The sequence below is a fragment of the Ornithorhynchus anatinus genome, chromosome 16, assembly GCF_004115215.2.
Source record: "Ornithorhynchus anatinus isolate Pmale09 chromosome 16, mOrnAna1.pri.v4, whole genome shotgun sequence".
NCBI lineage: Eukaryota > Metazoa > Chordata > Mammalia > Monotremata > Ornithorhynchidae > Ornithorhynchus > Ornithorhynchus anatinus.
In genome coordinates, this window is record NC_041743.1 from 18,849,423 (window position 1) to 18,865,127 (window position 15,705).

Genomic DNA, 15,705 nt, shown 5'->3' on the forward strand with positions numbered 1-15,705 from the left:
TGGATATAGTCCACAAGTTTTCATTTTTATATTTTTCTCAATATAAATTTTTATCCACCAGAAAACACAACTCTCTTAGAGGAAACAATTGCCCCCATGGAAGCAACTACCTGGGAACTAACAAGTCCTCCAGAAGGAACAACTCTAGCAGGAATAAGTGCATGGGAAATGACAATTCCTCCAGAAAGAACAACTCCTCTAGCAGGAATAACTGAATGGGAAGTGATAACTCCTCCAGAACAAACAATTCCACCTGAGGAAAGAACTGCATCAAAAGAAATGACTGCACAGGAGTTAACAATTTCACCGGAGGAAACAACTCCAATAGGGGAAACAGCCACAGGAAAATTAGGAATAGCAGCAATCGAAAAAGGTCAACAGAAATTAATAACTATAACAGAAGAAACAACTCAATTAGAACAAACTACTCCCTCAGAAGAAAGAGTTGCACAGGAAATAACTCCAGGTAAGGGAAATATTCTCTAATTTCTGTCCATTTTTTATTTAAAAGATTAATTATTTCTCTTTTTATGGTATTTGGCTATTAGTCACACCATCAGAAGACTCTGAGGTACTCTGAGGACAGAAGACTCTCTTAGTCAATCAATTGAGAAGCAGCATGGCTCAGTGGAAAGAGCACGGGCTTAGGAGTCAGAGGACTTGGGTTCTAATTCCGGCTCCTCCACTTCTCTGCTGTGTGACCTTGGGCAAGCCACTTACCTTCTCTGTGCCTCAGTTACTTCACCTGTAAAATGGGGATTAAGATTGGGAGCCCCACATGGGACAACCTGATTACCCTGTAAATACCCCAGCGCTTAGAACAGTGCTTGGCAAATAGTAAGTGCTTAACAAATACCATAATAGTAATAATAATAATTTACTGAGTGCTTACTATGTGCAGAGCCCTGTACTAAGTGCTTGGAAAAGTACAATCCAGCAGAATTAGCACATTCCTTTCATGACCTCCTCTTTTGCATGTATACATGTATGTTCATACACTCCGTCCTCCCAGTCCTCCCATAAAGCATATTTTCACTACACATTTTGGTGAGAGCCTGACCAAAAATTAGCAAAATGCTTATGTTTCATGATAATGTGATACAGTAGTGGGAGAAATGATTGTGTATACCTCGGTGTCAGACATGGGATGGGTACTACGGTGTAAGTTTTCCTTATCAAAGAGTTCTGTAAAGTTCTGCACCCATGTTAGAGGACAGCTGGTGGTGTTATTGTTATTATTATTTTTATGATAATTGTTAAGCTCTTATTATGCAGTGGGATAAGCGATCGGGTAGATTCAGATTAGTCAGACACAATCCTGTCATTCATGGGGCTTTTAAGCAAAAGGGAAGGCAAAATATTGAATTTTTATTTTTCAGATGAGGAAACTGATATGCAGAGAAGTGAAATGGCTTACCCAAGGTCACACAGTAGGCAAGTGGTGAAGCTAGGATTAGAACTCAGGTCCTCTGACTCCCAGGCCCCTGTTTTTTCCACTATTCCTCATTGTTCCTTTTTCTACAGATATACCCTATAATATGGCCAGTCCACAATAGGTGCACCCCATGACTACATCCTATACTCTTTGAGACTCAGTTTCCAGGTGCCCTGCCCTGCCTTGACCTATCATCACATCCAATCACTGCAAGGAAGTTATTTTGCTCCCTGCTCCTCTTCTTCTGCCCTTGTTCTCTAACTCCTACTTCCAGTCGCTTTCTAGCCCCTATTCCCTATACTCCAAACTTGCCCCTCTCCCTTTTAGCCTTGGTCCTTCCTCATGTGAACTCCAGTGTTATTTTCTTTGTTTGAACCGTAATCATAACAGCAGTTGTTGTGCATATTGCCAGTTCTGGTCACGACTGCCCCTTTCCTCTCCCTTTCCCAGTTTATAGCCCCTCAGCCAAAGATTGAGGAATGGGGGCATCAGGATCTCCTATAGAAGATCTCTTCCAAGATGCTGCTGCCCTCACCAACTCACCCACACCCACCACCATCATCATCATCAATGGCATTTATTGAGCAAGTACTCTGTGCAGAGCACTATACTAAACTCTTGGGCGAGTACAATACAAAAGAGATGGTAAATACATTCCCTGCCACAGTGAGCCCTTCCAACTCTTTCCTCCTTACAGCCCCATCCCCTAATCCCAGCCAAAAGGGGCTGGAATGGGGATGAGGACAGTCCTGATCTACCCCTGCCGAAAGCCCCTGATGGCTTTTCAGTCAGAAGTCTTCACCATTACCAGCATAGCAGCAATCGAAAAATCGAATCCACAGGCTTAGTGGAAATGACACGGGCTTGGGAGTCAAAGGACATGGGTTCATTCGTTCATTCACTCAATAGTATTTATTGAGCACTTACTATGTGCACAGCAATGTACTAAATGCTTGGAATGACAGTTCAGCAACAGATAGAGATGATCCCTGCCCAATGAAGGGCTCACAGTCTAGTCGGAGGAGACAGGCGAACAAAAACAAGACAACTTAATCATGATAAATAGAATCAAGGGGATGTACACCTCATTAACAAAATAAATAGGGTAATAAAAATATATACAAATGAGCACAGTGCTGAGGGGAGGGGAAGGGAGAGGGGGAGGAGCAGAGGGAAAGGGGGGGAAGGAGGCTTAAGTTAGGGGACGTGAGTGGGGGGCAGAGAGGCAGCAGAGGGAGCAGAGGGAAAAGGGGAAGCTCAGTCTGGGAAGGCCTCTTGGAGGAGGTGAGCTCTCAGGAGGGCTTTGAAGAGGGGAAGAGAGTTAGTTTGGTGGAGGTGAGGAGGGAGGGCATTCCAGGACAGCGGGAGGCCTTGGGCCAGGGGTCAATGGTGAGATAGGTGTGAACGGGGGATGGTGAGGAGGCGAGTAGCAGAGGAGCGGAGCGTGCAGGGTGGGCAGTGGAAAGAGAGAAGGGAGGTGAGGTAGGAGGGGGCAAGGTGATGGAGAGCCTTGAAGCCCAGAATGAGGAGCTTTTGTTTCGGGCGGAGGTTGATAGGCAACCAGATGAGGTTTTTAAGGAGCGAAGTGACATGTCCAGAGCGTTTTCGCAGGAAGATGATCTGGGCAGCAGAATGAAAAATACGAGAGAGTGGGGAGAGACAGGGTTCTAATCCTGGCTCTGCCACTTGTCTTCTGTGTGACCTTTGGGCAAGTCACTTAACTTCTCTGTGCTTCAGTTACCTCATCTATCAAATGGAGATTAAGAGTGGGAATCCTATGTGGGACATGCATAGTGTCCAACCTGATTATCTTGTATTTATCACATGCTTACCTCAGTGGCTGACAGGAAGCACTTAAATGCCTTAAAAAAGGACATTACCTAATTGCAAACCTGAATCACCAGGGAGACACAACACATTCATTTTACTTTCAAAGTAAAAATCTGCTACCTTCTCATGGAACCTCTCTGACTCAATACAAATAACAGTAATAATAATATTAATAATGGTATTTGTTAAACACTTATTTTGTGCCATGCACTGTTCTAAGTGCTGGGATAGTTACGAGGTAATCAAGTTGTCCCCCATGGGGCTCACAATCTTCATCCTCATTTTACAGATGAGGTTATTGAGGCACAGGGAAATTAAGTGACTTGTCCAAGGTCACACAGCAGACAAGTGGTGGAACCGGGATTAGAACCCACATCCTCTGACTGTCAGCCCGTGTCATTTCCACTAAGCCACACTCCTTCTCTCATACAAATACCTCAGTGTACCTGCATTACTCATCTATAATTGACTGCGTATACCTTTTTGGGTAATTTTGATAAAAATGGCATTTCATAAGTTGTTTGAGGAGCCAATATTGCTCCTAGGAGATAATTGCTTTCAATTATAACAGCTAAATCCAATGGCCACCCTAATCCTCCTCGATCTCTCAGCTGGCTTTGACACTGCTGACCATCCCTTTCGCTTGGAAACATTATCCAACCATGGCTTCACTGACACTATCCTCTCCTTCTTCTCCTCCTATCTACTGGCCATTCCTTCTGTCTCTTTTGCAGGCTTCTCCTCTGCCTCACACCCCATCAAGGGTCAGTTTAGTCTGTCATTCAGTAAATCATGCTCATTGAGTGCTTACAGCGTGTGAAACACCGTACTAAGCTCTTGAAAAAGTACAATATAACTGTCACGTTCACTCCCCACAATGAGCTTACAGTCTAGAGGAGGAGACAAAGATTAATATAAATAAATAAAATTACAGAGATGTACATAAGAGCTAAGGGGCTGGGAGGGGGTGACTAAAGGGAGCAAATCAGAGCAACCTGGAAGGGAGTGGGAGAAGAGGATAGAACGACTTAGTCAGGGAAGGCTTTTTGGAAGAGATGTGCCTTTTATAAGACTTTGGATGAGGGGAGAGTAATCGTCTGTCAGATATGAAGAGGGATGGCAGTCCAGGCCAGAGGCAAGACACGGGTGAGAGGTCAGCAGTGAGATACATGAGATCAAGGTACAGTGAGAAGGTTAGCGTTAGAGGAGTGAAGTGTGTGGATGGGGTTGTAATAGGAGAGGAGTGAGGTGAGGTAGGAGGGGGCAAGGTGATTGAGTGCCTTAAAGCCAATGGTAAGGAGTTTCTGTTTGATGTGGAGGTGGATGGACAACCAATGGAGGTTTATGAGGAGTGGGGGAACATGGCCCAAATATTTTTGTAGAAAAGTAAATAATCTGGAGAGCAGAGTGAAGTATGGACTGGAGTGGGGAGAGACAGGAGGCAGGGAGGTCAGCAAGGAGGTTAATAGGATAACCAAGGCGGGATAGGATGTGTTTGGATTAATGTGTAGCAGTTTGGATGGAGAGGAAAGGGCGGATTTTAGCGATATTGTGAAGATAGAACCAAAAGGATTTAGTAATGGATTGAATATGTGGGCTGAATGAGAGAAAAGAGTCATGGACAATACCAGAAGTACAGGCTTGGGAGACAGAAAAGATAGTGGTGCTGTCTACAGTGATGGGAAAGCCAGGGAAAGGACAGGGTTTGGGTGGGAAGCTAAGGAGTTCTGTTTTAGACATGTTAGGTTTGAGATAATGGTGGGACATCCAAGTAGAGATGTCTTGAAGGCAAGAGGAAATGCAAGACTGTAGAGAGGAAGAGAGATGAGGGATGGAGATGTAGATTTGGGTCCCCTTTTATTTTTCATCTACACCCACTGCCTTGGAAAACTCATTCACTGCCCTGGCTTCAACTGCTATCTCTATGCAGATGTTCCCCAAATCTATATCTTCAGCCCTGATTTTCCTCTTTCTCCGCAGTCTCGCATTTCCTCCTGCCTTTCCACAGACACCTCAAACTTAACATGCCCAAAACTGAACTCCTTATCTTCCCCCCGAAAATGCTTCCCTCCCCTAACTGTTTTCCATTTTTGTTTCTAAAGCAGTTAAAATTAAGGAAGAAACTCCATCTAAGGAAACAACTGTACCACAGGAAAGAGGCTTCCCAGAAAGAGCATATATACAAGTATTAACACCACCGTCTGAGGGAAAAATTGTACCACCGAACATAAGTTCTCCCAAAGAATCAAATACACAAGAATTACCCACTCCCCCTGAAGGAACAGCTCCTCCAGATATAGCAACTACACATGAATTAGCAACTCCTCCTGAACAACTAATTTCACAAGAATTAACAACATCTAAAGGAACAATTCCAACAGAAGTAGCAATTACACAAGAATTAGCCACAATACAAAAAGAAACTATTTTCCTAGAGGAAGCAATGGAATCAGAAGGAAAAACTTCAACCAAATCAACTCCATTTGAAAGAACAACTATACAAGAGGGAACTATTACACCAGAAGATGTAAATTCTCTACAAGAAACAACTATACCAGACCTAACAACTCCATCTGCAGGAACAGCTACTACAGAAAAAGCAACCTCACAGGAATTAACAATGCAAAATGAAACAAATTCAGTAGAGGAAAGAATTACACCACAAGAAATAATATCATCACAAGGAACAACTCCAGGGGAATTGACAACACCACCCAAGGAAACAACTTCTTCAGAAGAAGCAACTACACAAGGCTTAACAAATCCAACTGGAGGAATAAACCCACTAGATGTAGCCAACACACCAGGATTAATTACTCCACTTGGAGAAACCACTCTACCAGAAGTAGAAATGACAACAAATTTAACAACTCCACCTAATGGAACACAACCACCAGAAGTAGCAACTACACAAGAATTAATAACTTCAACAGGAGTAACAACTACACAAGAGTTAGCAACTTCAACCCAAGGAACAAACCCACCAGAAGTAGAAACTATACAAGAATTTACTACTCCACCTGAAGCAACACCTGTGCCAGAAATAATAATTACACAAGAATCAACAACTCCACTTGAAGGAACAACTCTAAAAGAATTTACACCACATAAGGGGAAAAATTCCCCAGAAGAAACAACTGCACCAGAATTAACAAGTCCACCTGAAGGAACAAACCCACCAGAAGTAGCAAATACACAAACATTAACAGCTCCACCTGAAGTAGAAACTATAGAAGAATTAACAACTCCACCTGAAAGAACAACTCCACCAGAATTAGCAGTGACACAAGAATTAACTGCAACACAAACAGAAACTACTTCACTGGAGGAAACAACTACATCTGAAGGAAAAATTACTAGAAAGCCAACCAAACCAGGGGAAACAATTATACCAGAGGAAATAAAACCACCAAAAGGAACAATTCCACAAGAATTGACATTGTCACCCAAGGAAACAATTTTCCTACGAGAAACAACTACACAAGAATTAACACTTAAAGGAACACATCCAAGAGAAGTAGCAAATAAACAAGCATTAACAACTCCACTAGATGCCGAAAGTACACAAAAATTAATACCTGTACCTGAAGGAACACAAGCAAATACATGGGCATTAACAACACCTGAAGAAACACTTCCACGAGAAGTAATAACGAGAGAGACAACACCACATGAGAAAACAACTGCACTACAAGAAACAACTCCACCAGAAGTAATGACTACACAAGAATTAACAACTTCACCTGAGGAAACCAAGCTACAGAATAAAAGTTTCCTAAAAGAATCAACTGCACAAGAATTAACAAATCCACCAGAAGTGGCAACTCAACAAAAATTAACAACTCCCCAAGAAGCAGCAACAACACAAGTAGTAACAACAACTCATGAGAAAACAACTGGACTGCAGGAAATGAGTCAACCGGTAGTAGCAACTACACAAGAAGAAACAACTCCACCTGTAGGGATATCTCCGCCAGAAATAGTAACCACACAAGCATTAACAACTTCATCTGAGGAAACAACAGAACTGCAGAATAAAAGTTCCCCAAAAGAATCAGATATACAAGAATTAAGTCCAGCCAAAGTAGCAACTATACAAGAACTAACAACTCCACAAGAAGTAGCAACAACACAAGAAGAAACAATTCCACTTGAAGAAATAACTGTGCTGTTGGAAACAACTCCACCAGAAATAGCAACTATACAAGAAGAAACAACTACACTAGGTAGAACATCTCCACCAGAAATAATAACTAAACAAGAATTAACAACTACACCTGAGGAAACAACTGAATTGCCAAACAAAAGTCCTCTAGAAGAATCGTCTGCACAAGAATTAACAAATCTACAAGAAGTAGCAACAATACAAGAATTCACAACATCTTATGAGAAAACACCTCCACCGCAGGAAACTAGTCTACCAGTAGTAACAACTACACAAGAAACAATGCCACCAGAAGAAATAACACCACCGCAAGTAGTAACTACACAAGAATTAAAAATTTCACCTGAGGAAATGAGTGAACTCCAGAGTAAAAGTTCCCCAAAAGAATCAGCTCTACAAGAATTAGGTCCACCTGAAGCAGCAACTATACAAGAATTAACAACTCCACAAGAAGTAGCAACAACACAAGAAGACACAATTCCACCTGAAGAAATAACTGTGCTGCTGGAAACATCTCCACCAGATGTAGGAACTACGCAAGAAGAAACAACTCCACCAGGAGGAACGACTCCACTGGAAGTAGCAATTACACAAGAATTAACAACTCCATCTGAGAAAACAGCTGAACTGCAGAATACAAGTTCCCCAGAGGAATCAACTCTACAAGAATTAACAACTCTGCCAGAAGTAGCATCTACACAAGAAGAAACAACTCACCTTGAAGGAATAATTCCTCCAGAAATGGTAACTACACGAGAATTAATAACTACATCTGAGGAACTGCCGAATAAAAGTCCCCTAGAAGAATCAACTGTACAAGAATTAACAAATCCACAAGAAGCAGCAACAACACAAGAATTAACAACATCGCATGATAAAATAACTGCACTGTGGGAAACAACTCCACCAGAAGTAGCAACTACACAAGGAAAAACAACTCCACCAGAAGTAGCAACTCCTCAAGATTTAACAACTCCACCTGGGGAAACAACTGAACTGCAGAATATAAGTTCCCCAGAGGAATCAACTATACAAGAATTAACAATTCTGCCAGAAGTAGCATCTACACAAGAAGAAGCAACTCACCTCAAAAGAACAACTCCTCCAGAAGTAGTAACTACACAAGAATTAACAACTACACCTGGGGAAACAACTGAACTGCAGAATAAAAATCCCCTAGAAGAATCAGCTGTACGAGAATTAACCAATCCACAAGAATTAGAAACTGTACAAGAATTAACAACTCCACAAGAAGCAGCAACACCACGAGAATTAACAACATCACGTGATAAAATAATTGCACTGTGGGAAACAACTCCACCAGAAATAGCACCTACACGAGAATCAATAACTTCACCTGAGGAAACAACTAAAAGTTCCCCAGAGGAATCAACTATACAAGAACTCACAACTCTGCCAGAAGTAGCACCTATACAAGAAGGAACAACTGTGCCAGAAGGAATAACACCACCAGAATTAGCAGGTACACAAGAATTAATAACTCCACCTGAGGAAACAACCGAACTGCAGAATAAAAGTTCTACAGAAGAATCAATGATACAAGAATTAAATCCACCAGAAGTACCAGGTACAGAAAAAGAAACTGCTTCACCTGAAGGAACAACTCCTCCAAAAGTAATAACTACACGAGAATTTATAACTCCATCTGAGGAAACAACTGAACTGCAGAATAAAATTTCCCCAAAAGAATCAGCTCTACAAGAATTAACAAATCCACGAGAAGTTGCAACCCCTCAGGCTTTAACACAAGGAGTAGCAAGCGCACAAGAATTAACAATGCCACATGAGAAAACAACTGGACTTCAGGAAACAACTCCACCAGTAGTAGCAGCTACACAAGAAGAAACAACTCCAACTGTAGGGATATTTCCACCAGTGGTAGCAACTACACAAGAATTAACAACTTTGCCCGAGGAAACAACTGAACTGCAGAATAAAAGTTCCCCAGAGGAATCAATTCAAAAACAATTAACAAATCCACCAGTAGTAGCAACTACACAAGAAGACACAACTCCACCTGTAGGGATATCTCCACCAGAAGTAGCAACTACACAAGAATTAACAACTTCCCAAGAACTAGCAGCATCAAAAGAGTCAACAACACCACGTGAGAAAACAACTGGGCTGCAGGATAGAATTCCACCAGAAGTAGCAACAACACAAGAAGAAGAAACAACTCCATCTGAAGGAACTACTCCACCCGAAGTAGTAACTATACAAGAATTAACAACTCAACTTGAGGAAACAAGTGAACTGCAGAATAAAATATCCCCAGAACAGTCAACTATACAAGAATTAACAACTCTGCCACAAGTAGCAAATAATCAGAAGGAAACAACTCCAACTAAAGGAACAACTCCACCAGAAGTAGTAACTACACAAAAATTAACAACTGCATCTGAGGAAATAACTGAACAGCAGAATAAAAGTTCCCCGGGGGAATCAAATATACAAGAATTAACAAATCCAGCAGAAGTAGCAACTACAGAAAAAGAAACTGCTCCATCTGAAGGAACAACTCCTCCAGAAGTAGTAGCTATACAAGAATTAATAACTCCTTCTGAGGAAACAATTGAACTGAAAAATAACAGTTCTCCAAACAAATCATCTGTACAAGAATTAACAGGTCCACCAGAAATAGCAAGTATACAAGAATTAACAACTCCTCAAGAAGTAGTGGTAACACAGGTATTGACAAGACCACATGAGAAAACAACTGGGGTGCAGGAAACAACTCCACCAATAGAAACAACTACACAAGAAGAAACAACTCCACCTGTAGGGAAATCTCCGCCAGAAGCAGTAACTATACAAGAATTAACAACTCCATCTGAGGAAACAACTGAACTGCAGAATAAAAGTTCCCCTAAAGAAACAACTAAACTAGAATTAACAAATCCACCAGAAGTAGCAACTACACAAGAAGAAACAAGTCCACCTGAGGAAACAATTGAACTGAAGAATAAAAGTTCCTCAGAGGAATCAACGTTACAAGAATTAACAACTCTTCTAGAAGTAGCATCTAGACAAGAAGAAATGACTCATTTTGAAGGAGCAACTCCTCCAGAAATAATAACTACAAAAGAATTAACAACTCCACCTGGGGAAACAACTGAACTGCAGAATAAAAGTTCTGCAGGGGAATCGACTATACAAGAATTAACAACTCTGCCAGAAATAGCAACTATAAAAGAATTAACAACTCCACCAGTGGTAGCAACTACACAAGTATTAACAACTCCCCCTGAGGAAATAACTGAACTGCAGAGTAAAAGTTCCACAGAAGCATCAACTATACAAGAATTAACAACTCCACCAGAGGTAGCAACTACACAAGTAGAAACAACTCCACCTGAAGAAACAACTGATCTGCAGAATAAAAGTTCCCCAGAAGAAGTAACTATACAAGAATTAACAACTCTGCCAAAAATAGCAACTATACAAGAATTAACAACTCCACCAGAGGTAGCAACTACACAAGTATTAACGAGTCCCCCTGAGGAAATAACTGAACTGCAGAGTAAAAGTTCCACAGAAGCATCAACTATACAAGAATTAACAACTCCACCAGAAGTAGCAACTACACAAGAATTAACAAATCCACCAGAGGTAGCAACTACACAAATATTAACAAGTCCCCCTGAGGAAATAACTGAACTGCAGAGTAAAAGTTCCACAGAAGCATCAACTACACAAGAATTAACAACTCCACCAGAAGTAGCAACTACCCAAGAAGAAACAACTACACAAGAAGAAACAACTCCACCTGAAGAAACAACTGAACTGCAGAATAAAAATTCTCCAGAGAAATTGACTATACAAGAATTAACAACTCCACCAGAGGTAGCAACTACACAAGAAGAAACAACTCCACCTGAAGAAACAACTGATCTGCAGAATAACAGGTCCCCAGAAGAATTAACTATACAAGAATTAACAACTCTGCCAGAAATAGCAACTATACAAGAATTAACAACTCCACCAGAGGTAGCAACTACACAAGTATTAACGAGTCCCCCTGAGGAAATAACTGAACTGCAGGGTAAAAGTTCCACAGAAGCATCAACTATACAAGAATTAACAACTCCACCAGAAGTATCAACTACACAAGAATTAACAACTCCACCAGAGGTAGCAACTACACAAGTATTAAGTCCCCCTGAGGTAATAACTGAACTGCAGAGTAAAAGTTCCACAGAAGCATCAACTATACAAGAATTAACAACTCCACCAGAAGTAGCAACTACACAAGAAGAAACAACTACACAAGAAGAAACAACTCCACCTGAGGAAACCATTGAACTGCAGAATAAAAGTTCTCCAGAGAAATTGACTATACAAGAATTAACAACTCCACCAGAGGTAGCAACTACACAAGAAGAAATAACTCCACCTGAAGAAACAACTGATCTGCAGAATAACAGGTCCCCAGAAGAATTAACTATACAAGAATTAACAACTCTGCCAAAAATAGCAACTATACAAGAATTAACAACTCCACCAGAGGTAGCAACTACACAAGTATTAACGAGTCCCCCTGAGGAAATAACTGAACTGCAGAGTAAAAGTTACACAGAAGCATCAACTATACCAGAATTAACAACTCCACCAGAAGTAGCAACTACACAAGAATTAACAATTCCACCAGAGGTAGCAACTACACAAGTATTAAGTCCCCCTGAGGAAATAACTGAACTGCAGAGTAAAAGTTCCACAGAAGCATCAACTATACAAGATTTAACAGCTCCAACAGAAGTAGCAACTACACAAGAATTAACAACTCCACCTGAGGAAACCATTGAACTGCAGAATAAAAGTTCTCCAGAGGAATTGACTATACAAGAATTAACAACTCTGCCAGAGGTAGCAACTACACAAGAATTAACAACTCCACCTGAAGTAGCAACTATACAAGAATTAACAACTCCACCAGAGATAGCAACTACACAAGAAGAAACAACTCCACCTGATGAAACAACTGAACTGCAGAATAAAGGTTCTCCAGAGAAATTGACTATTCAAGAATTAACAACTCCACCAGAGGTAGCAACTACACAAAAATTTACAACTCCACCTGAAGAAACAACTGATCTGCAGAATAACCGGTCCCCAGAAGTATCAACTATACAAGAATTAACAACTTCACCAGAAAAATCAACTATACAAAAAGTACCAACTCCACCCGAAGTAGCAACTACACAAGAATTTACAACACCTGAGGAAACAACTGAACTGCAGAATAAAAGTTCCCCAGAAGAATCAACTATACAAGAATTTACAACTCCACTAGAAGTACCAACTATACAAGAATTAACAACTCCACCAGAAGTAGCAACTACACAAGAATTAACAACTCCACCTGAGGAAACAACTGAATTGCAGAGTAGAACACCACCTGAGGGCACAATTTTCCCAGAAGGAGGAACTACACCAGAATTAAGAACCCCACCTGAAGTAATGACTCCACCAAAAGTAGCAACAACAGAAGAATCAACACGGAATGAAACTGTTTCTCTAGAGGAGACAACTTTATCAGAAGAAAAATCAACAAGAAAATCAATCCAACCTGAAGAAACAGCTCCACAAGAAGAAGTAATTGCTCTACAGGGAACAGGTTCCTCAGAAGAAATAATTACACCAGAATTAAAAGCTCCACTTGAAAGAAATGCTTCACCAGAAGTAGCAACGACAGTAGAATTAGCAACTATGCGAGAAGAAATTATTTTACCAGAGGAAACAAGTGTACTCAAAGAAAAAAGTACAAGAAAACTGACTCCACCAGAAGAAACATACCCACAAAAGCAATCAGTTACACAAGACGAGATAACTACAACAGAATCAAGAATGCCCCGTAAGGAAACAAGTTCAACAGAAGAAAATATTACACAAGAATTAACTCCACCTGAAAAAATAATTCCTTCAAAATTAACAACTACACAAGAATTAACAACTCTACCAGAAGAAACAACTCCAGGTAAATGAACATTTTCTATATCTGCTTTCTTTTGAAATTAATCATTTATTATGTTCTTGAGTACCTGGCCAAACTTTAGCCACTCCACTTCAGGACTGAGGTAACTTCTTTCCCTTTTGTCCCTGTACACTGACTGGGACTTATCAATCAATCAATTATATTTATTGAGTACAAACTGTATTCAGAGTACTGTATTAAGCACTTAAGAGAGTACAAAATACCAATGTAACAGACACATTCCCTGCTCACAGCGAGCTTACGTCACCGAATTCTTATGTCAATGGAAATGAAAGAGGAATCTTTTTGAAAAGCGAGGTGATGTTCCTGATAATGAATTTTTATCTGGGTTTGCAAGTATAACTGATAATTCTGCAGACCCATTATCATTCTAGGTCACTTTCACTTTGGCCATGATACTGTTGATTCATCAACATTTAATACAAAAGATCTTGAATGAGAGATTTGAGGCTATTACTCTCATACCAACAATCTCAGTGAAACTTTTTTAACAGATTCAAAAGAGTAGAAGGATATGGCCAAAGATTTCTGAAATTTTGCCACTTTATATGAAGAAAGGGAGCAAGAGATTCTTCTTACTAATCCTCAAGATAACCATGTACATGGTTAATCATTTTACAGTTGGGCTATTTCAATATTTTACCGTAGTTCTAGAATTCTAAACTCATATTCAATTTGAGGTGTGGAGTTGTCTAGAAAAGTGATAAAATTATTTTGGGTCATGATTTTGTGTTAAGGTACTTGTTCTTTTACTATGGATATGTTGCCCTGCACTAACAATAATAATAACAACAATTACAGCATTTGTTAAACTCCACTGAGCACTCTAAATTGGTTCTATGATGGCTGAGTGTTCACTGAAAGGGTGCCTAAAAAAAGAAGCAAAACTAGTTTTGAATGGGGATAAAGCACATTGCTTTGACCTCTGCACATAGTAAATAGTCAATAAGTACCACTGATTGATTAAAATACTTCAAGGTTTGAAAAGTATGTACAAAAAGAATGATATTTTTATCCCATTACATCATGCTATCTTTAAAGAACTTTTAGTATCTAACTTGGAAGGTTTTTTTTCTCAAAATAAATTTCATTTGTATAATAGGTTTACTTTTAAAAATGGTAATAAACCTGTTCCTGATATCTAGGATCCAATCTCTCTCCTTTTCTTCACTATTAGCAATTTGAGTATCGAAACCTTCTGACCCAACAGCAGGGAATGTATATTTTGTTAATGTGAAAAGTTTTCTTTTTGTTAGCTGGACTTATAATGGCCTCTTGACCATCTACAATTGTCAGTTTCAGAAATGTCATTGCCGGCTCATTTGGAGATATTTTCCCCAAACTGTAAATTCACAGATGTTGAGATGCACTCACTTCTCAGCCTCTAGAAGAATATCTGTATTAGGTATTAGAATATCTCCTTCTAACAGCCGCCATACCAAGTTCTTAAGGAACTGACTAAAAACCCAGGCCACACGAGCCCAAATGGGCATATTATGTCTTTCCAACATGGAATTCTGTTTTAGGGTCTCATTTAGGAATTTCCATTTTCCAATTTTCCTATTTTCAAAAGAGAACACCTGATTCTTCCCTTTCTTCTCTTTCCTATGTGGGACAGAGATTGGGTCCAATGCCACTTGTACCTACTCCAGCGCTTAGAACAGTGTTCGCCACATATTAAGTGCTTAACAAGTACCATAGTTATTAATTATCATTATTATTTCCTTTAGCAATTCTATCAAACACAAAACTACTCCAAATAATTTTCATTTAATGATACAGTTTTAATGTATTTTTAAAACAATTGTTACAAGGCACAAAATATGATTAAGCAAGGGGTTTTAGAGCCCTTTCGTGTTCAAACTCTAAATGTCAAACAGAACTCCTCATCTTTTATAATAGGCCACCTAACATGTGCAGCATTGGAAGAAACAAATAAGTGATGTATGAAGAGTTCCTCTAATTAGTAGGTTTTTGGTATCGGGATTTTTTCAGGGCAAACGAGAGAAACATGCTTTGTGAACTGACCAGGTAGGCCCAATGTTTTCTCCCTTCATCAACCTCCTGACTTGCCCTCATCCCTTTACTTAACAACAGCAATCAGTCAATCATATTTATTGAGTGCTTACTGTGTGCAGAACACTGTACTAAATGTTTGGGAGAGTATGATATAACAAGAGTTGGTAGACACTTGCCCTGCCCACAGTTTCACTGAGATCGACTCATTTGCAGTGCAGCATTTCCTAAGGAGTTCTAGAACCT